General features: G+C 42.8%; 1 protein-coding gene across 6 annotated transcripts in view; it reads right to left on the bottom strand.

Annotated features, from left to right (window-relative positions):
• TMEM94 (transmembrane protein 94) overlaps positions 1-16,042 on the bottom strand; it is a 39,824-nt gene extending 23,782 nt beyond the window's left edge. For 3 of the 6 annotated variants that reach the window (XM_058284715.2, XM_058284719.2, XM_058284717.2), the window contains exons 1-2: positions 15,908-16,025; positions 15,611-15,709 (exon numbers count right to left, since the gene is read on the bottom strand). The gene's annotated coding sequence lies outside the window, so the exon portion shown is untranslated. Of the gene's footprint in view, positions 1-15,610; positions 15,710-15,907 lie in introns of all 6 variants that reach the window. The other 3 variants (XM_058284714.1, XM_058284720.1, XM_058284716.1) reach the window with 2 other exon arrangements.
• Positions 16,043-16,769: the final 727 nt, after the last annotated feature.

The following is a 16,769-nucleotide window of genomic DNA, read 5'->3' as shown; positions in this document are numbered from 1 at the left end:
AAAGCACCAACCTGCTGACTAGGGCAGTTCTTTGGGGGCCTGCAGCAAAGCCTCGTAAAAAGGAGAGTGATCCATAAAAGAACTGTCAAGAAACAGTAAAAACAGCTGTGTTCAGAGGACCCCAGCCAGGACGCCCAGGCTCCACGGCCACCGACTCCACACGGAAACCCCATTCCGATTCCTAGCAGGGCGGCATCAGTGCTGACACCACAGTCCTGTGCTGCCAAGTCTCCCATGGCCCCTGCCCTTCCAGCCACTGCTTTCAAAGCTGAGCAAGTCACAGAGGGTCAGAGATGGATGGCGACGCTGGAAGCGGCCTTGCAGAGCCATGACGGTCACTGAAAAGGCCAAACACACTTCTCCCCAAGGCCACTTTGACTCAAGGCCGTCCTCCTCCTGGCCCCAGCAGGGCCTGGATGAGGGGAAGCCACCAGGAGCCAGCAGTACTTCCTAACTCCTCCCACCAACACTGAAAGAATGAAATGGCTCTGTGGTGAGCTGGAACCACAGCAGTAGAGAGGGCAGCAAGAACAGGGCATTTTTCCAGGAGACCCCATTTTCCCAAAATTCCATACATGGGGATTCTGGGACAGCTGCTCTTGGCAGTCTGGTCTGAAACCACAGCTGTGTCCTTAAAAGGGCAGCTACTCCTGGTCCACTGTGGAAAAGAGCACAGGCCTCAGAGCCAAACACTCCCACGTTCAAATCCTGCCACTACCACATATCGAATGTGGGACCTTGGCAAATGACTTGGCGCTCTGAGCCTCAGCATCTTTGTTCATGGAACGAAAATGATGATACCTATTTCACTGAGGTGCTGTAAGAATTATGTGAAGTATTATAGGTAGAAGGTGTACTGCAGCATTTAGCATAAAGTAGATGCTCAATAAGTACTTGCCATTACTATCATCAGCAAACAAGAAATAATGACAAAATACCACCTAGTTCAAGAAAAAGGACTCATAATTAAGGTGGAAGAAAAGTAAATGAAAGGCATAAGGACTAGAGAGGAATAAGTAAAACTGTCTTTATTTGCAGAAGCCTAGATCATATAAATAGAAAATCTTGAGAAATCTAGAAATATGATACTAGAATAAGTAAGTGAAATTTAGCAAAGTTCACATGACACAGGTCAAAATGCAAAATATAAATGTATTTCTTTTTTTTTTTTAAGATTTTAAAATTTATTTCTCTCCCCTTCCCACCCCCACCCCCCAGTTATCTGCTCTCTGTGTCCATTAGCTGTGTGTTCTTCTGTGACTGCTTCTATCCTTATCAGAGGCACCAGGAATCTGTGTTTCTTTTTGTTGCGTCATCTTGCTGTGTCAGCTCTCCGTGTGTGCAGCGCCATTCTTGGGCAGGCTGTATTTTCTTTCACGCTGGGCGGCTCTCCTGACAGGGTGCACTTCCTTGAGCGTGGGGCTCCCCTACAGGGGGGACACCCCTGCGTGGTAGGGCACTCCTTGCACTCATCAGCACTGTGCATGGGCCAACTCCACATGGGTCACAGAGGCCCGGGGGTTTGAACCACGGACCTCCCATGTGATAGGTGGACACCCTATCCATTGAGCCAAATCTGCTTCCCACAAATGTATTTCTATATGCTATAATAAAATATTGGAAAATAAAACTTTAAATTTATCATTTATAACAGCAAAAAAAAACAAAGCAGGAAATACCTGAGAGAAATCAAAGAAGACTTAAATAAACAGAGAGATATACCATACTCATGGATTGGAAGACCCAATATTAAGATGCTGATTTCCCCAAAATTGTTTTATAGATTCAATAAAATCTCAAAGTCCCAGCAGTCTCTTTTGTAGAAACTGACAAGTTGCTTTCAAGATTTATATGGAGAGATAAAGGACCTAGAATAGGTAAAACAATTTTGAAAAAGAAAAACAAAGTTAGAGGACTTATACTACCTAATTTTAAGACTTACTATAAAGCTACAGTAATCAAGGCATGTGGTACTGGCATATGAAGAGACATACAGATCAATGGGACAGACAGGAAGTCTAGAAATAGACCCATGCATACGGAAAATGAACCTTGACCCTTACCTCATACCATACACAAAAGTCAACTCAAAACAGAGCAAAAACTAAACATGAAAATTAAAACGACAAAACTTCTAGATTCTAGAAGAGAATAAAAGAGAAAATCTTTGGGATAAGCAAATATTTCTTAGACTACAAAAAGAGCATGAACCAAAAATAAAACAAATGATAAGCTGTACTTCATCAAAATAAAAAATTTCTCATCAAAAGAAAATAAAAAGGGAAAGCACAGTGAAGCAGATGTGGTTCAACCAGCTGGACACCCACCTACCACATTGGAGGTCCCGGGTTATATTCCCGGTGCCTCCTGGAGAAGGCGAGCAAACAACGAGCAGACAGATAAGAGAACCCACTGAGGGAGGGCAGGGATAAATAAAAATAAGTAAATAAATAAATCTTTAAAAAAAAAAAAGGCACAGACTAAGAAAAAATATTAATACATAGATGTGACTTGTGCCCAGAATAAAGAATATTTAGAACTCAACAATAAGACAAACAAATCCCCCCAGAAAAAAATAGACCAAAGATTTGAACAGACACTTCACCAAACAAGGTATACAAATAGCCAATAAGCATAAAATAAGATGCTCCAAATTAGGAGTATTCAGATAAATGCTTTCAACCACAACGCGATACCACTACACACCCATCGGAATGACTAAAATGAAAAGATGGATATGAACGCATAAATTGCTGGAGGGAATATAACATGGTACAACCATTTTGGAAAGCAGTTTGGCAGTTTCTTATAAAGTTAATTATACATATATCATATGACCAAGCAATCCCATTTGTAGGTATTTACCAAGAGAACTGAAAACATCTGTACCAAAAAAAAAATTGCATAAATGTTCATGGCAGCTTTATTCATAATAGCACAAAACCAGCAACAACCCAAATGTCCATTCACAGCTGAATGGATGAGTAAGTTGTGGTATAGCCACACAATGCAAATCTACCCAGCAATAAAGAGCTTCATTATACACACGACAACATGGCTGAGTCTCAAAAGCATTTGCTAAGCAAAAGGAGCTAGACACAAAAGAGTACATGGTGCAGGATTCTATTTATATAAAACTTAGAGCAGGCAAAACTAATCTATAGTGACAGCAAGCAGATCAGTGGTTGCCTGGGGGTGGGGGTAGGAGATGATGGCAAAGGACATGAAGGATCTTTTGGGAGGGATGGAAATGTTCAATATCTTGAGGTGGGTGGCAGTTACGAAGGTGCATACATTCATCAAAATTCTTCGCACTATGGGAAGCGGACTTGGCCCAGTGGTTAGGGCGTCCGTCTACCACATGGGAGGTCCGCGGTTCAAACCCCAGGCCTCCTTGACCCGTGTGCAGCTGGCCCATGCGCAGTGCTGATGCGTGCAAGGAGTGCCCTGCCACATAGGGGAGCCCCATGCGCAAGGAGTGCGCCCCGTAACGAGAGCCGCCCAGCGGGAAAGAAAGTGCAGCCTGCCCAGGAATGGTGCCGCACACACGGAGAGCTGACACAGCAAGATGACGCAACAAAAAAAGAAACACAGATTCCTGTGCCACTGACAACAACAGAAGCTGACAGAGAACATGCAGTAAATAGACAAAGAGAACAGACAACTGGGGCGGGGGGAGAAGGGGAGAGAAATAAATAAATAAATCTTTTTTTTTTTAAATTCTTCGCACTATATACTTAAAATAGGTACATTTTACTGTGTATAAATTTTGCCTCAATAAAGTTGATTTCTAAAAAAGTAGGGTGGAATCTGAGACTCAACCAAATCAGCTCAACCAAGTCTTAAAATGCATAGCACAAGTCAAGATTTAGGGGACATAAAAGAGAAGGGAAGATGAAGGAAATACATTTTCACCCATTGCCTACTGTATGTAACACTAAGCTAGACAAATACACAGATTGAGGTTTAACAAAGAAATCTAAGCCATGGTCTTGATCCAAAGACGGTCCCTCCTCTGGAGGAACTTATAATATAGCCGTTTCCATTTACATGGAAAAAAGTAAATGAAAAATCAAGTTGGCATTGAAATACTAAATGAGAACTACACACGCCAAGTGTCAGAGGACTCTCAGAGGGTCCAGGGAAGGTTTCTTAATAGAAGTGAGGCCTGAGCTGTGCACTTAAGAAAGCTTAGGAGGAAACAGTGACAATTCAAGGCAATACATGACCCTGGACTGGATCTAATAATGGAGGAGGAAAGGTCCAAAAGGACATTATGGGATAAATGGGGAAAAATGTACACAAATGTATGCTTTATAGCAAAAAAGTTTCTTGAACTTGATAACTGTACTTAATGAGTGAATATCTTGCTCTTAGGAAATACATGTGGAAGTACTGTGTTTAAGGAGCATGATATATGCAACCTACTCCCAAATGTTTCTGAGTAGGCACCAGCATTTAAGAGGATAAAGAATGGGATCAGAGGGGAGGGAAAGAAATTGTAGGCAGAAGAGTTAGAAGAAAATTACGAAATGGTTTGCTGTGACTAAAGAGGCAACAATAGCCTTGAAAAATAGGACAGATGCTTCCAGCTGCCAAGCTCAGAACTAGACTCAAAAAGGCACAAGTTCACAGAGGGCTGAGGAGATGGCTGTCCTTCTACCCGCTTTTAACACAGTCTCCATTAGCTATGGTTGCACTCTGACCATTCCCAACACGCCATAAACACAACTTAGTGGATCTGTATTCACCCGAGCAGCTGTGCTCAAAGGGTACTAATTGGAGGATCGGTGTCAACCTGGAGGGAGGTTTTTAATAGCAAGCCTCAGGTTCTATCCTCACTCGTGAACTGGTTAATATTTTTATCAATGAGTTGGGTGAGGAAATAGATGGCATGCTAATCAAATTCTTGGCTAGCATAAAGCTGGAAAGGAAATCAAAGTTAAGATCCAAAAAGATCTCAACAGGCTGAAATAAGGGGCTAAATCCAACAGATTCTATTTAACTGGGGAATATATTAAATCCTGTGCTTAGGTTCAAACACTACCGTATAAAACTACCACTATAAATGGCTCAGCTAAACACAGTTTCAATGTAAGTTAACATGCTGCCCAGAGTTCACTTGCATTTAGGCTCTGGTGATAGGCATGTCCTCAACAAGAGAAGGGTAAGTCAGTCGGATTCCACTCTGTACATATCAAAGCACACTTGGAATATTTTCTTCAGTTCTGCATCATACATTTTAAGGACACTAACAAAACTGGAATGCTTCCAGAGGACAGCATCCAGGTTGGAGAAACTATGACATGAGAAAGGGTAGAAAGAACTGAAGAAGTTTTTAACAAAAAAAAAAAAAAATAGGGTGAGACAACTTTTACTATACACTTATTTATTTATCCATTCATTCATTTATTTCCCCCCCCATTGTTTGCACTCACTGTCTGCTTATACCTTTATTGTTTATATATGTTCATGTATGAATGATATACTTCAATAAATTGTTCATAAAATAAAAACAAAACAAAAAAAAACATAGGGTGAGACCTTGCTGGAGGGGCATGGCGGCTGCCAGGTGAGAAGACCCAGGCTGATTCTGGGAGGCTCCACAAAAAGGGGTGAGGATCAGGGGCAGGCAACTGCAGGCAGCTGTGGGGCTCACCATGAATAAATCTTTCTACCTAATAAGAACTGTATACAAAACAGTACGGGCTGCCCTGTGAGCAATGAGTTCTCCATCACTAGAGGGATCCAAGAAGAGGCTGGGAAATTATGGGGATAATTAAAATATCAGGTTAAAGGACAGAAGATATGGTTTTTTATGGTCTCTTCAACCCTGAGAGTCTATGAAATCAAGAAATCCAGTAGCTTCTACATATGAAAAGATGCTCAGCTCCACTCATAAGAGACATGCAAACTGACTACCCCAAGAGAACAAAGGGCTTTCACCACCTGACTTCAAGGCTAACAAAGCTAGAGTAATCAAGACTGTGGTAACAGAGTCAAGATAGACTAACAAATAGGATAGAACAGAGTCCAGAAATAGATCCAGATGGGCCGCGGCGCTTGCAGGCCAGACGGCACTCCACGGCACTTGCAGGCGAGCCTGCCTTTACAAGCAGGCCCCGGGATGCGAACCCAGGACGTCCCACATGGTAGACGGGAGCCCAGCTGACTGAGCCACAGCCACTTCTCAGCAACTGATTTTTGACAAAGGTACAAAGGCAATTCAGTGGAGAAGGGATAGTCCTTACAACAGATGGTGCAGGAACAGTTGATTATCCAGGTGCAAAAATAAAAATAAAAAAGTTTATAGAAAAAGAGTGTATTGTATGAATCCATTGATATAAAATTCTAGAAAATGCAAATTACTCCATAGGAATAGAAAGAAGGGCAGTGGTTTCCTACAAATGGGGGAGGGAGGGAGAGTGGAAAGGACGGACCATTACAAAGAGGTTTACAAAAGCTTTTGGGAGTGACAGATATGTTAATTATGCTACTTCTCTTGATTAAAGTGGTGGTTTCATGTATGTACACACGTGTCAATATTTATCCAATTGTACTCTTTAAATGTGCAGTTTATTTTTACACTTATACAACAATAAAGCTATAAAAAATTACTCAGAAGTGATTTTTTCACCCATGAAACTGACAAAGCTCAAAAAGTTTGATGAGAAGGTGGGGAAAAGAGGTACTTTCATGCAATGTTTGCTGATGGGAGTTTAAAAGGACAATGTTTATGAAGCGCAATCTGCAACAAACTAAAAAAATGTGAGGTACGCAAACCCTCTGACCCAGCAATTACTCTTCTAGGAATTTATCCTACACATAAACTTACATAGCTACAAATTGAGAATTTTTCAATGCTACTCTTTTCAGATTTGTAATAGCAAAATATTGGAAACAATTTAAATATCCATTAGGAACCAATTAACAAGCTATGGTATATCCATGCAATGAATTATTGTGCAAACAAATGAATGAAAAAGCTTTTCTGTACTACAATGGAATAATCTCCAAGATGATTTTTCAATTTAAAAAACAGGGTACTAAAATAGACTTAAAGTTAAAAACTGGGTAGTGGCTGTGGCTCAATCAGATGAGCTCCCGTCTACCATACCGGAGCCCCTCGGTTCGCTTCCTGGGGCCTTCTTGTGAAGGCAGGCTCGCCTGCATGCTGCAGAGCGCCAACCGGGCCGCAGACGCCACAGAGACATACTCAGCAAGGTGACGCAACAAAAAGAAGGGAGACAAACGAGAACACAGAAAAGCCCACAGTCAATGGACACAGAGAACAGACAGCAAGCAAGCCGCAAGCGGGGAGGGGAAATAAAATAAATAAAATATAGACACAGAAATACATACAGCAAATGGACACAGAGAGCAGACAGCACGCAAACAGCCGAAGGGGAGAGGCAGACTTGGCCCAATGGATTGGGCGTCGGTCTACCACATGGGAGGTCCAAGGTTCAAATCCCGGGCCTCCTTGACCCGTGTGGAGCTGGCCCACGCGCAGTGCTGATGCATGCAAGGAGTGCCCTGCCACGCAGAGGTGTCCCCAGCGTGGGGGAGCCCCACGTTTAAGGAGCGCACCCTGTAAGGAGAGCCACCCAGTGCGAGAAAAGTGCAGCCTCCCAAGAATGGCGCCGCACACACGGAGAGCTGACGCAGCAAGATGACACAACAAAAAGAAACACAGATTCCCGGTGCCGTTAATAAAGATAGAAGCAGTCACAGAAGAACACACAGTGAATGGACACAGTGAGCAGACAACGGGTTAGGGGGTGAAGGGGAGAGAAATAAATTTTTAAAAAAACAAAGAAAAACACCTTCTTAAAAAAAAAAAAGCCATGGGGGTGGGAGGATAAAAAATTTTAAATAAAATAAAATGAAGTTAAAAACTGCTACCAGGGACAGAGAAGGACACTATACATTGATATAGGGATCAATTCTACAAGAAGATATAACAATTATAAATATGTATATGCACTTAACAACAGAGCCTCCAAATAAATGAAGAAAATGTGGACAGACTTGAAGGGAGAAACAGACAGTTCTACATTAATAGTAGGAAACTTATATACCTACTTTCAATGGATAGAACATCTAGACAGAAGATCAATAAGAAATAGAAGGCCTGGACATATTCTAAACCAACCAGACCTAACTGACATCTATAGAACACTTCAACCAACAGCAGCAGAATACACTTTCTTCTCTAGTGCATGTGGGTCATTCTCCAGGACTGACTATATGTTAGGTCACAAAAGAAATCTCAATAAATTTTAAAATACTGAGGTAATACAAAGTACCTTCTCCAACCACAAAGGAATGAAGTTAGAAATTAGAAACAGAGGGAGAAATGGAAAACTCACAAGTATGATAGATGTGATATACAAACAATGGGTCACAGAAGAAATCACAAGGGAAATGAGGAAATATCCTAAGATGAATGAAAATGAAAACATAACATACCAAAACTTATGGGCTGCAGCAAAGGCAGTGTTGAGAGGGAAATTTATAGCTCTAAATACTTCCATTAAAAAAAGAGGAAAGATCTAAAATCAAAGTCCTAAACTCCCATCTGAAGGAATTAGAAAAAGAACAAACTAACTGCAAAGTGAGCAGAAGGAAGGATATCAGAAATATCAGAGCAGAGATAATACCAAACAGAGAATTAAAAAAAAAAACAGAATCAACAAAATTAAAAATTGGTTCTTTGAAAAGACCAATGAAATGGACAAAACTTTAGCTAGACCAACAAAGAAAAAGAGAGAGGACACAAATAACTAAAACCAGAAATGAAAGGGGAACATAACTACAATACTATGAACAATTGTATGCCAACAAATTAGATAACCTGGATGAACTGAACAAATTCCCAGAAACACACAAACTACCTACTTTGACTCAAGAAAAAATAAAAGATCTCAAAAGACCAATAAAAAGTAAAGAGATTAAATCAGTAATCAAAAGCCTCCCAATAAAGAAAACTGAAGAGGAGCAAACACTTCATTACTTATTCTATGAGGCCAATATCATCCTAATACCAAAGCCAGATAATGATATACATATTTTTTTAAATTACAGGTCAATATCCCTCATGAATATAGAAGAAAAATCCTCAACAAAATACTAACAGGGGAAGCAGATGTGGTTCAAGCAATTGGGCTCCCATCTATCATATAGAAGGCCCCAGGTTTGATTCCCAGGGCCTCCTGGTGAAGGCAAGCTGGCCTGTGCCACAGAGAGCTGACAGCCCGGCCTGCACCATGGAAAGCTGACAGCTTGAGAACTAGCACAGCACAATGACACAGCAAAGGGACATGGAGAGGAGAGACAGTGAGAGACGCAGCAGATCAGAGAGCTGAGGTGCCTTAAGCGACTGAGTGCCTCCCTCCCATGTCAGAGGTCTCAGGATCGGCTCCCAGTGCCTCCTAAAGAGAAGACATGAAGAAAAAATAAGTGGATACAGAAGAATCCATGGTGAATAGACACAGAGAGCAGACAGTGAGCATAGGCAGCAAGGTGGGGGGGATAAATAAAAACAAATCTTAAAAAAAAAAAAATACAGGGAAGCAGATATGGCTCGACTGCTAGAGCATCTCCTACCATATAGGAGGTCCAGGGTTCAAACCCAGGGCCTCCTGACCTGTGTGGTAAGCTAGCCCAAGCACAGTGTTGATGCTCACAAGGAGTACCACGCCAGGCAGGGGTGTCCCCCATATAGGGGAGCCCCACGCACAAGGAGTACACTCCATAAGGAGAGCTGCCCCGCAAGAAAAAAGCACAGCCTGCCCAGCAGTGGCACCACACACGTGGAGAGCTGACACAGCAAGATGATGCAACAAAAAGAGACAGAGATTCCTGTGCTGCTGACAAGAATACAAATGGACACAGAAGAACACACAGTGAATGGACACAGCAGACAACTGGGGGGGAAGAGATAAATAATAAAAATCTTTTTAAAAAATAAAAAATAAAAAAATACTAGCAGGGAAGCAGGTGTAGCTCAGTGGTTGAGCAACTACTTTGCAGGTATGAGGTCCTGGGTTCAATCCCTGGTAACTCCTATAAAAATAAATAAACAAATAGATAGATAAATAATACATTACCAAACCAAATCCAAGAGCATATGAAAAAAATTATACACCATAATCAAGTGGGATTTACCCCCGATATGCAAGGGTGGTTCAGCATGAGAAAACAAATTAATGAAACCAAGACACATTAATAGAATAAAGGGGAAAAAACACATGGTCATCTCAACTGATGCAGAAAAGGCATTTGACAAAATCTAGCACTTCTTGATAAAAACACACAGAAAAGTAGAAGTAGAATAAAACATTCTCAACAATTGATAAAGGGCATATATGAAAAGCCCACAGATAACATCATACTCAATGGTGAAAGACTGAGAGCTTTCCCTCTAAGATCTGAAACTAGACAAGGATGCCTACTGCCACCACTGTTAATCAATATTGTACTGAAGTTCAAGCAAGAGCAATTAGGCAAGAAAAAGAAATAAAAGGCATCCAAATTGGAAAGGAAGTAAAACATTCCCTATTTGCAGATGACATGATCCTGAATATAGAAAATCCTGAAAACTCCATGAGAGAACTACTGGGGCTAATAAATGAATTCAGCAAAGTGGAGAGGTACAAGATCAAGACATAAAAATCAATGGTGGGGAAGGGGATGTGGCTCAACTGATAGAGCATCCGCCTACCATATAGGAGGTCCAGGGTTCAAACCCAGGGCCTCCTGGTCTGTGGGGTGAGATGGCCCACGTGCAGTGCTGCCACACACAAGGAGTGCCCTGCCATACAGGGGTGTCCCCCACATAGGGGAGCCCCACACGCAAGGAGTGCTCCCCGTAAGGAAAGCCAACCAGCGTGAAAAAAGTGCATCCTGCCCAGGAGTGGGGCCGCAAACACGGAGAGCTGACGCAGCAAGATGACGCAACAAAAAGAGACACAGAGTCCCGGTGCCACGAGAATGCAAGCAGACACAGAAGAATACACAGCGAATGGACACAAAAGAGCAGACAATGAGGGAGAGAGAAATAAATAAAAAATAAATAAATCTTAAAAAAAAAATCAATGGTGTTTTTGTACATCAGTAATAAACAATCTGAAAAGAAAACCAAGCAAAACAATCCATTTACAATAGTAACTAAAAGAATCAAATATCTAGGAATAACTTTAACCAAGGATGTAAAGGACTTGTACATGGAAAACTATAGAGCATTGCTGAAAGAAATCAGGGGCATTACATATTCACAGATTGGAAGACTAAATATTAAGATATCAATTCTACCGAAATCGATTTACAAATGTAATCAAAATGCCAACCACCTTCTTTGCATAAATGGAAAAACCAATCACCAAGTTCATATGGTAGAGTAAGGGGCCCTAAATAGCCAAAACCATTTTGAAAAAGAACGAAGTTGAAGGATTCACACTTCCTGTTCTTAAAATTTATTACAAGGCTACAGTAATCAAAACAGCATGGTACTGGAACAAGAACAGACATATAGACCAACGAGAATATGCAAATTTATAAAGTCAGAACTTAAATGCAGGTTATCAGGGGTCTGGTGGGAGTGCGGAATGAGGATTTAATGCTTAATTGGTTTTTTCTTTGGGGTGATAGAAAATCTGGTAATGGATGGTGGTGATGGTGGCACAACATTGTGAATATAATTAACAACATTGAATTGTATAACTGAAAGTAGATAATATGGGAAAAAATTTTTTTAAAAACCAACCACAGAATCGTATAACAGAGTGAATTCAAATGTAAACTATGGACTATAGTTAATAGAACAGTTATAATAATATTAGTTCATCAGCTGTAACAAAGGCACTATCCTAATGCAAATTGTTAGTAATAAGGAAAACTGGGGAAGGATGGGTATATGTGAGCTCTGTACTTTCTCATGAAGGTACCGAGGTACTCAGTGCATAGTAAGCCTTTCTTTTTTTTTAAAGTGGGAAAAGTATGTTATATGTATATGCATGTATACACAAAAACAAGCAAACAAAATACTATCTCTAGAAAGATATGTAGAAAACTGACAATTGCCTTAAGAGAGTGGCTGGGGACTTTTGTACCTTTTGATTTTTTGTCCTGCGATTTTCCAAACATGTGAATGTATCAAATGTATCCTGATAAAATCAGCAAACTTCTGGATCTGCTTTTGCGCTGCTCTGCAGTATTCTACCCTTAGTTTCCATCTCTACTTTATGAATATTTATGCTCTTTGAATATAACTTCAAGTCTCTGTCCAGTATTTACTTTGTCAAAGTGCTTTCCAATATTTTTCCCTCTACCTCCCTATTAAGGAAGATGTATTATGAACTTTTTTCAAGAGGATCCTGAGATTTAAGATAACTGGGTTCATATAATAAAGTAAGACTCCCTGTTTCTCTGACGCCACTGTCAGTCTTAAAGGTTCTCCTTAGCTTGGGTGCCCTACCGCCTCACCATCTTCCCTTTTGGCCTTTGGTGTTACTGAAACTCAAAAGTAATCAGTGTTAGATTTGCTCAGCCTTATGTGGGTATCCTCAGGAGCTCTAAATCTGGCCCTTATCCTACTTGCCATGCCATGTGACCCGTTTACTACTGTCTCAGCAACCACAGCCAAAGCTTATTATTATACAAACCCTTGATCACCAAACCACACATTCTGGCTGGGGTGGGTCCATTTGGAAGAAAAACATTCCTACTCCAGCCCTGGCCTACCCTTTAGGTCACCTGTGCTGCTATAAACAAATCCAAGCCTGTTGGGAAATGAGAGCTTAAAATACATATATTATCTTTAAAGGAGCCTATCTTTTAGGCAGAGAAAAGATACTAGCATGAAAATAATAACAAGATAAAAAATGTTTACACATATTTATCAACGAAGATGTACCAACTGACATTTGGGATTTTCTCACTTCAACTTCAGGAATGGACTTAAACGTTTTGCGTCTTCCCAGCTCAAATTCTATTGTAAAAGTGCACACTTAACTCACGAGGTTAGGCTAAATAAAGCCTTAGGTGCAGGGAATATTTACCTTAGCACGCTTCCCTTTCCCCATAGAAACCGTTTCCCAAGCACAGCATTAGGGAAAGAGCAGTGGTGAGGAACGGAAGGATTGCGACCCTTTTTTCTCATTAGTTCTGCAGGAGTTAAGCTTTCCAAAAGGCTAGTTCTCAACACTTGGAATTGGCACTCCCTCGCAACTTCTCAAAATAGAAATGCTTTCTGTTTTATTCCTTTTTACTGCCCAGGCCTGCCTCTCATAGTCTAATCTTCTAACTCTGTCAGTTCACCACCAGCGGGGGTGAGGGGTCAAGGGCAGCCATCTCAATTATTTGGAGGCTGATTTCTCAAGGGAATGATTTGTACCTCCCTCCCTGGTCAAAGAACTACTCGGCAATATCGCCTAGTTCTCCTGTTTGTAGTTCTTACAAAAAGAATCAGCGGACCAGGAAGCTAAAGCCAATACAGCTACTATAAAATAGGCTTGCAGAGTATTTGTGGATTTTATTTGAACATGCTATCCAGTTTCAAGATTAATGATCGTCTCCTTTCTGATGTGTTCTGGTCTTTTTGGTGATTTTCAAACTTTTTTATTCCACAGATCACTTTTTGTTTTGTTTTGTTTTTGAGGTAACAGGACCAGGGCTTGAACCCAGGACCTTGTATGTGGGAAGCCAGCATTCAACCACTGAGCCACATCAGTTCCCTGGAGTTGGTTTTTCTGTTTGTTTGTTGTTTTGTTTTTAGGAGGCACCGCAACCAAACCTGGGACCTTCCATGTGGGTAGCAGGTGCTCAACCGCTTGAGACACATCCACTGCCCCATGGATCACTTTACTTTGACTCTTTAGCCAAAAAACCTTAGCTGCTGCCATTATTTAAAAAAAAAATTTTTTTTAAAAGACTGCTTCCAGAAGTTACCAACATTGGCTCTTCTTTTCCCAAAATGACCATAAAGAGATACCATTCTTTTCTGCCTCCACTCTTCTTGAATACAACATATTCCCATTAGTAACTAATCTCTAATTACTCTACAATGGTGCCCTAAAACAGAGAAAGAAGCATACCATGCTCCTGACCCCTGCCCTCTCAACAAAAAAAATTGTTATAATTTAGACCCCCCCAAAATATAGAGACCATAATAATAATACAAAAAAGCAACCAACGGACTAGCTGGTGGCTACTTAAATTAATGAATGCAAAAGTGTACTGAGAGCCGGGAAGCGGATTTGGCCCAATAGATAGGGCATCCAAGGTTCAAACCCAGGGCCTCCTGGCCCGTGTGCAGCTGGCCCATGCGCAGTGCTGATGCACGCAAGGAGTGCCCTGTCATGCAGGGTGTCCCCCGCATATGGGAGCCCCACGCACAAGGAGTGCACCCCATAAGGAGGGCCACCCAGCGCGAAAAAAGTGCAACCTGCTCAGGAATGGCGCCGCACGCACAGAGAGCTGACAAAGCAAGATGGCGCAACAAAAGAAGATTTAGATTCCAGATGCCACTGACAATACAGGTGGACACAGAGGAACGCAAAGCGAGTGGACACAGAAAGCAGACAACATGGGGGGGAGGGGAGAGAAATAAATAAAAAACTAAATCTTAAAAAAAAAAAAAGTGTACTGAGAGCCTAATAAGAGCTAGATACCTTTCCAGGCCCTAAATACACCATTTCATTTAATGCTCTGCAAGAGGCTGGGAGAAGTTATGGAACTCAGCCCCCAAGATCAGCCCTCCAAAACAACTGGCTCCTGTGGATAAATAACTCAAGAATCCAGACTTCAGGATTCACTCTGTTCCCAGGTGACCTTAGCCCTGCCCCTCTGCATCTCCAAATAGCCTCCACATCTGTAAATGAAAATGTCAAAACTTTCCTCCTTCCCCACTTCCATCTTCTGAGAGCACCCAGGGAATAAGTGAACTCTGTCACTACAGCTGAGTGTCTTGGATAAAGCGGGAGAAAACTATCATCCCCTCCAATGCACAAAATCACCTATCAAAGGAAAACTGATTTCAGTACACGGCACTTTCCTTTTTTTTTCCCCCAAGAGCCGCAGAACAACTGGGAAGGGTGGGTGGGATAAAGCAGCACGTGACCAAATCAATGTCCGCGTCAAAGTGCAGCCAGTGGTTCCACGCCAAGGAAAGAAGGGCAGGGTTTCCCTCTCACTTCGCACCGGGCATCGTGTCACGCACTGAGCTGAGAACTGGACTACAGAGCTGTGTGGCGGAGGAAAGAGGACACAGCACGGGTTATATATCAGGTTATAGGAAAGGAAGAATTATGTTCCCAAGGTTGCTTCTGAGGAATCTTGAAGGTTTTGGAAAGACGGGGGTCGAGGGAGCATGCTCCAAACTGCAGCATCGCTGCTCAGGGCTGAGAGAGGCGCCCCCGCCAGCTCCCTGTGGGCACAGGGACGCGGTCAGCCCGGGGCCGAATGCCTGCCCTGCGTGGGCAGCAGCCCAGAGCGCGCCAACGAGAGACAACTGTCTGAACTGGGGCCGGGCCCGGGCCTCCCAGACACCTATAAATACACATGACCTCAGCGCTGGAAGCCTTCGGGCCAGGGCCCAGTCACGACAAACCTGAGGCCGAGGCAGGGAGTCTTTGTTGGCGGGAGACTTTGATTTCTGACGAGGGACCCCGAGGGGCCAAGCCACGGGCGAGGGCAGGAGTCTGGGGACCTGGAGGAAGGAAATAGCCTCGAGCAGGAGGCAAGAGCCAGTCTCCGGATTCTCCCTCTGAAGGAATCCCCTGAGGCCATCCCCTGGGTGCAGACCCCAGACTCCCCACGCGCTGGCCAAGAATCCAGAGGACGCAGAAGGCCGAGCCTCACGCCCCCTTGCTTCCCACTTTCGGGCCACGGGCCTTCTCGTACTTACCGGGGCCCCGGAGCCTGCCTTCCTCGCCCGCGTCCTTTCCCCTCCCTGCCCCCTCCTCACTTCACGTCCCCTCCTCCAGGGCGGCAGCCATGCCCATTCCTGGCAACTCAAAGGGGCTGGCCTCCTTGCACCGACGACGGAGGTGCGGGGCAACAAGCTAAAGTTCAGGACGCCGATTGGTTAGAATCGAGACAAGAGGGATGTTCCGGCTTCTTATTGGCTGCACTGCTCCTTAGGCTGTAGCTGCAGCCGCTCCTCTGGGAAACTGGCGGAATTGTGTGCCAAGTGATGCTGGAGGGAGGGCTCGGGGACCCTGTCCTTCTCTGGGGAAAAAACCCAGGCGCTTTCTGATCCAGGGCATGAATTTTGCTCGGATTACTTTCCTACGGAATTATGCTGAAGAGGATAGAGTTCCCCACCGCCTTATTTTTAAAATAAGCCCTTTGCAGAACGCTCCTTCTCTCTTACTTTCTTCTCAGCTTGTTGATGGAAATAAGTGCCTAGAGACGCCTTGCTCAGAGGCCTTGGAGGGAATTCCTCAGGGACTAATATTGCGTCCGAACCAAACCTGGAGAATCTAAGACTATACTGCCATTTCTCCCGTCGCTCGGCTGAAATCTAAAGGGAAAAAATAAGTTAAAAAAATTTTTTTTCTGGATAATTAGAGAAATCGCCTGGGAGTCTGCTCTTGGGAAAACAAAGCAAGCCTGTACCAGTATTTACCTATGTTTTCCCCGACAGCTAAGTTTGAGACTTGTTAAAAAAAAATCTGTTTACAAAATGGGAAAAGGCCTTAGTTGGCCCTGGAAGCTAAGAGCCCCTTTCTATTAATGAATTTCAGCAGGAACATAACTAAAAATCC

Source organism: Dasypus novemcinctus, chromosome 21 (assembly GCF_030445035.2).
Source record: "Dasypus novemcinctus isolate mDasNov1 chromosome 21, mDasNov1.1.hap2, whole genome shotgun sequence".
Taxonomy (NCBI): domain Eukaryota; kingdom Metazoa; phylum Chordata; class Mammalia; order Cingulata; family Dasypodidae; genus Dasypus; species Dasypus novemcinctus.
Note: the sequence above shows the minus strand (reverse complement) of the source record. Positions and strands in the feature narration are given on the sequence as shown.